The sequence below is a fragment of the Microcaecilia unicolor genome, chromosome 1 (genome assembly GCF_901765095.1).
Source record: "Microcaecilia unicolor chromosome 1, aMicUni1.1, whole genome shotgun sequence".
Lineage (NCBI taxonomy): Eukaryota > Metazoa > Chordata > Amphibia > Gymnophiona > Siphonopidae > Microcaecilia > Microcaecilia unicolor.
Window position 1 is genome coordinate 140,641,484 of NC_044031.1, and position 7,829 is coordinate 140,649,312.

The following is a 7,829-nucleotide window of genomic DNA, read 5'->3' on the forward strand; positions in this document are numbered from 1 at the left end:
CTGAGAACCAAAATGGCACATGACATTTAATATGAGCTAGTGCAAAGTGATACATCTAGAAAAGAGGAATCCAAACTAGCTATATGATGCAGGGTTCCACATTAGGTGTTACCGCCCAGGAAAAAGATCTAGGTGTCATTGTTGATACGTTGAAACCCTCTGCCCAGTGTTTAACGGCAGCTAAGAAAGTAAATTGATTGTTATGTATTTGGAAAGGAATGGAGAACAAAACTGAGAATATTATAAAGCCTCTTTATTGCCCCCTGGTGCAATCACACCTTGAATATTGTGTGCAATTTTGGTTGCTGCATCTGAAAAAAAGAGTTAGCTGAAGTAGAAAAAGTAGAGAGAAGAATAACCAAAGTGATAAAGGGGATGAAATGACTCCCTTATGAGGTAAGGCTAAAGAGGTTAGGACTTTTCAGCTTACAGAAAAAGTAGGACAAATCAGGCACACAGTCTCTCCAATCGCCCTGAGTTGCATTCCTTCATGAGCTCTGTAACTAAAATGCTAAGATCATTACTACCATGCATGCTTAGAACCTTTGCACTTGGTTCTGAGCTCTAGGAGCATTAATCTGACCTGGTGACCTATGGTGATGAGGCCCACTTATAGTCCTGATCTATCCTGCTGTGTATAGAAAACCCAGATGAGAAACAGTGCTTCACCAAATCCTCTCTTCACCCCCAAAAAGAGTTTTATAAGAGTTCTGAATGTGCTTTCTTGTTAAGATGTGAATACCATTGTGAAGTACCCTTGAGTGATAAGGTAAACCTAATGAAAGGTTTCTAAGCTTTTGAACTTTCTGAAGTTTACATTTGTATATATTAAATTCAAGTTAAATTCACAGTATAGTTTACAGCTATTAGTTCTAAAACACTACCACAAGTAGGTAAGTTGTCAGCATTTTTACTGCAAGGATCTAAGTGTTATAGGAAAGGAGTGAGATTTTCCTTACATACAGGGGATAAGGATTTTAGGTGTGAAATTGAATGAAGACTTAAAATTAAGTTTGGCAAGAAAGATTAGCATTCAGTAGAGATTAGAATATGGTTGGCCAATGTTCATTAGACTTAATAGCCCTACATTTAAAACTCTAATCTTAGCCACTGATTGTTAAGCCAGCATTTTAGGAAGCCTTAACTTTTTTGCACAGAAAATTTTCAAAACATGTTGTTTGGTTCATAATACTTTGCTTTTATCTTATTTTTAGGGTCCAGGGTGCTGTTCAGATATTTCGGTCTCTTTCCATTATATTAATTCCTCACTAATGTATGAGCTAGAGTATTTGGTTTATCACCTTCGCCCGTATGGATATAGATATAGATTCAACCCGGATTACTCAAAGAATGTCGGCCAGCAAAAAGGGAATAATGCTGCACCATCAGATTGAGATCCTATTGCTTGAAACTTCTCCTCTACTAAATCTAATCAAAAATTTAATAATGCGGTGAAAAAAATCTTGAAATGAAGAAATAATTTTGTTCAGATTTTACTTTTTAAAGTGTAGAATGACCAATTTAAATGTTTTTTTTCTTTCCCTTGTTTTTGAGTGTAAATTAAATTGTATTCTTTTGAACTGTGATGCGTATGAAAACAGTAGTATTTCATGTAATGATGAAATAGTTGTATATAGTCCCTCTTTCTTCCCCCCAAAAGATAAACAAACATATTTTGTGTTCATTCCTATCTTCAAGATTGTAGTACTCAATTATTTGACATAGGTGTACCCAGTTCCAAGATTATTTAATACCTGTCTGGCTGGTAAAATGAATATTGGCCAAGTTTTGCCTTTTATCATGAATTTGCTCTAAACTAGAATAAAGCACATAGGCTTCGTGGCCTGAATGCATAATACACAGGATTGAATACAGTGCAAGTCCCATCTCATTGAATGTCAGGACATAATAACTAAATAAACTTTTGCAAGACTAGTAAAATTCTGGGAGCCAAGTCAACTCAGTGCTTAAAACTTGGTATCTGCCACCTAAAGGGGGGAAAAAGAAAAAAAAGGACCATAGAAATAATCTAAAGAGCAAAAAACTATCCCCCTCCCCTGTTTACTAAGCCACACGGTAATGCCAACACAGCCCATTCAAAGTGAATGGGCTATGTCTGCATTAGCACGTGGCTTAGTAAATAGGGGGGGGGGGGGGGGTAAGATATAGGCCCACCAAAATAACAGCAACAACAAAGTGAAAAAGATCAAAGTAAGTGAAAGAAAATGCCTGGGTTTTCTAAATCTATTTCCACTATTGCTTTCTGCAGTGGATTACTTTTGAACCTACTTATTATAGAAATAGTGCATAAAACAATGCATTGTTTTTACAGAAGCAAAGTTACTGTAGCAATAATTGATAATTATAATTAAGCATTGTCTAAGCTATCCAAAAGAAAACAATTTTTGATCATTTAGAAAAATTATTTAAAATAAACTAAGGGACCAGAATTTTCTCTTAAAAACCTTAAAGAATCATACCTAACCCCCTGTTTACTAAGCTGCATGGCAATGCCAACACAGTCCAAAAAGTGAATGGGCTATGTTGGCATTAGCGTGTGGCTTAGTAAACAGAAGGGTAATTGTAAATACTAGGAAAGGGAATATTTCTGTTTCCTTAGCTTCCTTACCCAGCCAGTGCAGAATTTGAGGGTTATACCTGTAAACAAGCAGATAGCGACAGAGTACAGAGTTGTGAACTCTGCCCTATAAAGGCACTGTTCAGCTAAAGCTCCCCAGTATTTCTCTGTTTCCAGCAGGTGCTGAGGCATGGATCATGCAGTTCCTGGAGGGTTCTGTGCAGTACTTTTTTTGTAGGAAAAAAAGTGCCGGTACTCATTATGGGTGGGGTCACCATCGATGGCTCTGCCTATATGGTAGCCACACCCACTGTAACCAGACCCCTTATACCAGTCAGGGCGCATATAAACAGGTATCATTTAAAATACTATACCAATATAGGAGAAAAAAAAATTGTGATTTTTTTTTTTTGCTCCAGTATACCCAGTGCAAAAAAAGACTGATGTAAATTCTCAAATTGGATATACTCCAAACACTAAAATGAAAATAAAATGATTTTTCTACCTTTGTTGTCTAGTGACTTTGTTTTTCTGACCATGTTGGTCCCAGTCTCTGATTCTGCTACTCTCTATCTGTTCCCTTAACTCAGTTTCCAGGGCATCCTTTCCATTTATTTCTTTACTTTCCTGTTTTCTTCTTGCTGGGTCCTCTGTAGACTTGACTGGAGGAGTTATAGAGTGGATCCAATTTTTGCCTATTTTCTCTATCCATGTGCAGTTTTTCTCCTCTTTTCCCTTATCTCCGTCAGTATGCATCTCCTTCCATCAACAAGAGGGTCACGGAGCTGCTGCTCCAGTAAACCCGATTGTTGTACGGCTTGAACAGGACTGTGTTCGGCCGCCAGGACAACGCGGGGAGGGTACCGCTAAACGCAGGACACCACCGGCGCACCTCGCGAGCTTCCAGTACGAACGGGACAATGCTGGGGACCGACTGCAGCTTCCTGCCTACCTCGTGGCCACGGCGCGACCCTGATCGGACACAATCCCCAACCGCACCGGAGACGGACAATCTCTCCTGCGAGCTGGCTGAAGCATGGCTGCAGGCATCAACCGACGGCCCACACAGGCGGGCCGACGCTAAGGTGACTTCCCCTTTGACCGAGATCGCAGCACTAGATAGGACATCGGAGCCCTGCACAGGCTGTGAAGCAAGGGGAGCGCTGAGAGACCAGCTGCCGACCACGACTGCTCAGAGGTGAGGAGAAGAGGCACACCGTGCACGTGGCTATACGCCGGGAGGCCCCTTGAGGTGAAGTACATTCCCAAACGGCGATCCTGTGACCAACCCTAACCCCGTGACCGCCCACCACAGACCCACGCCGATCACGACAGACACGGAAGGAGAGGCCCGCATCCATCCCGAAGGAAGCCGATGCCCCTGCTCCTACCTGCTTTGTCCATCTTCTTACCCTGCACAACAGCTGACTCACCGGAGATCCCAACCCGACCACCCATACAGTTCTCAGAATTAAGGACTCCCAGTGCTCTGGGGCAACACTTCCGAATATTGACTGTGAGTAAACCACCTCTCATTAACATAATACAGGCCTGGAACCACCACTGATCTCAATAGCTCAAAATAAAATCTGTAAATCAGTACTTCTGAGAGAACTGCACATCACTTCACTATACTGAGCTGTAACCTGACTGCATACTCCATCCTACCATTTACTTCTGCTCCTACTGCATTATACTACTACCATAACTCCCATCACATACTACTGCTATCCACAACTAACCAGGTTTTCATCAGCTCCTACTATATTTCTCAAAACCAACGCTAAAATGAATACTAACAAATTACTCTTAATAATCTACTCTATATCCCTAATTTATCATACAGTGACCACCCCCTCACTGACAACAGCATACCCACACTACACATACCCTAAAGACCACCCAATCACATTACCCCCTACCATAAGAATAACAACCAATAAAAGAAAAACCCACAACATACGGTCACAACCAACATAATAGAAGGAAAGGAAACAACAAACCCAGAATCAAAGAGGACAGACAACTTATAGAAATTAACACATCCTCGACTCTAAAAGAACCCTACCAGTCAATCCAAATGGGATACATAAATGCCAGATCGGTAGTCAACAAAACAACAACAATAACAGACTGGATTACAACAGAGAAGCTTGATCTTTTGTTCGTTAGTGAAACTTGGATTCATGATCTTAAAGACCCCATAATCTTAGATCTATGCCCCCCAGGATATAAAATTACCCACTGGACAAGGCATGGAAAAAAGGAGGCGATATAGCTATTATTCATAAATCCCATTTCACTGTTACAACAATAGCTGAATCCATACTTCCACAACTTGAGATTGCCTCAGTTAGAATCAGTCATATAAATTTGATTGACCACCTTAACGTAGTATTGTTCTACAGACCACCAGGCAACTGGCAGGATTGCCAAACACACTTTATGGACTTCATATCGAACACATGTGTTTCTAACTCCAATCTTATCATAATAGGAGATATTAATCTTCACCTCAAAGATCTTAACTCAATTAACTTGAGTGATTGCAAGGATTTCTTCCAACTATGGAATCTCCAATGGCCAAATCCGCAACCAACCATATTAAAGGACACACTTTAGACATCATTACATACAAATTCTCCCCAGATCTTAACCTTCGATTAACACCAAATGGACAGCCACACCATGGTCTGACCATTTCAAATTAAACTTTTCCCTACAATGGAGGAAAAAAGATCTACACCTTAAGCAACAACGCATAACCTACACCACGAGAGGCCAAATTAACCCGTCTACATTCTGGCAACAATTGTACAACAACGAGTGGACAGCACAAACAGACTCAAACCAATTTCTTCTAGAATGGGACAACAGATGCCTAAACATATTAGACAATATAGCACCTTTGCAAACCAGAACCTCACGCAGGAAGTACTCAATACCTTGGTTTAATGAAGAACTGAAGAAACTAAAAACACAAGTTAGAAGGTTAGAATGAACATGGAACAAAAAAAAAAGACGACTCCACACTCAATGCTTGGAAACAACTACAAAGAAAATACAAATACACCATCAGACAAACCAAAAGATCATATTACAAAACTAATATTGGACCAGACTACAAGGAGACACATAAACTTTTCTAACTTGTGAGTAAACTATTAGATACCACTCTGGTTACTACAAACAGCATAGACATCCCATCAGCAGATAATCTTGCAAAATATTTTAAAGAGAAGATAGTGAAGTTACGACTCACGCTAACAGCTACTACTAACGACTACTTAAAATTCCTCAATTGTCTAGACCCAACTCCCAGCGAACATCCAGCTGATCGAACCTGGACTAATTTCGACATACTCTTGGACGATACCATTTCTCAATCAGTCAAAAGGCTCACCAAATCTCAATGCAAACTAGACATTTATTTATTTATTTATTTATTTTGTTGCATTTGTATCCCACATTTTCCCACCTATTTGCAGGCTCAATGTGGCTTACAATGTATCGTTATGGCATTCGCCATACCAGATTAGATAACAATTGGTAGTATATAGAGAACATGGATGACATTGTAAGATTAAGCAAACAGATATGAGAGGAAAACAATTCCAAGTATAGGTAAAGTGGAGAAGTGTTACATCTACAATTACTGATTATTGTGGTATGCCTTGTTGAAGAGGTAAGTCTTCAGAGATTTACAAAAGTTAGTTTGTGTATAGTTTTTAGGTTGAGCGGTAATGCATTCCATTGCTGCGTGTCCAGGTAATAAAAACTTGATGCATGCATTAGTCTGTATTTTAGACCTTTACAGCTCCCATATGCCCTAATAACCGTATAAAACTTGCACCTCAACAATTTACACAAGACCTCACGATGCATCTGAACTATATGTTACAAAATGGACTCTTCCCAAAAGATAAAGGAAACATCCTACTCACCCCTATACCCAAGGACCCTAAGAAAAGACTAATGACTTAACCAACTATCGCCCAGTAGCATCTATCCCTCTAGTTACCAAATTAATGGAAAGTATGGTGACCAAGCAACTCACCAATTACTTAAATAAATTCTCAATTCTTCATGAATCACAATCAGGATTTCGGGCTAATCACAGCACCGAAACAGTTCTAACTACTCTACTCACCAAATTTAAACAAACAATTGCAACAGGAAACAACATAATTCTACTATAATTCGACATGTCCAGTGCATTCGACATGGTTAGCCACAAAATATTACTAAACATCCTAGAATACTTCGGAGTTGGAGGTAACGTGCTCAACTGATTCAGAGGATTTTTAAGCACAAGAGCATACCAGGTGAAATCTAATTCGAATATGTCAACATCATGGACACCCGAATGCGGGGTACCCCAAGGATCTCCACTCTCACCGACCCTCTTTAACCTAATGATGACACCCCTGGCTAAGTCACTATCCAATCAAGGCCTTAACCCTTACATATACGCAGATGACTTCACAATTTACATTCTGTTCAAACATGACCGAAAGGAAATCACTAATATTATCAACTACAGTTTCCAAATCATGCACTCATGGGCGGATGCATTTCAATTAAAACTTAATGCAGAAAAAACACAATGTCTCATACATCTCCATATAACACAAATAAATTCACCACTATAACCACACCAAACTTCTCCCTTCCTGTGTCAGACACCCTGAAAATTCTTGGAGTCACCTTTGACCGGAATCTCACACTTGAAAATCACGTGAAAAACACAACAAGGAAGATGTTCCATTCTATGTGGAAACTAAAAAGAGTAAAACCTTTCTTCCCAAGAAACATCTTTCGTAACCTGGTACAGTCAATGGTGCTAAGTCATCTAGACTACTGCAATGCATTATATGTTGGCTGTAAAGAGCAACTCATCAAGAAACTTCAAACAGCCCAAAACACAGCTGCCAGACTCATATTCGGTAAAACAAAATATGAAAGCGCCAACCCCCTAAGAGAAAAGTTGCATTGGCTTCCACTTAAAGAACGCATTACGTTTAAGGTCTGCACTCTGGTTCACAAAATCATCCACGGAGATGCTCAGGCTTATATGACAGACCTTATTGACTTGCCATCCAGAAATGCTAAAGATCAGCATGCACATTCTTAAATCTTCACTTCCCCAGTTGTAGAGGACTAAAATACAAACTAACACATGCATCTAGCTTCTCATATATGAGCACGCAGCTGTGGAATACATTACCAATGGACCTGAAAATAATTTACA

The 7,829-nt window shown here is 39.7% G+C and overlaps 1 pseudogene; it reads left to right on the plus strand.

Annotated features, from left to right (window-relative positions):
* The window catches only part of LOC115468839, a 175,440-nt pseudogene extending 173,352 nt beyond the window's left edge, over positions 1-2,088 (plus strand).
* Positions 2,089-7,829: the final 5,741 nt, after the last annotated feature.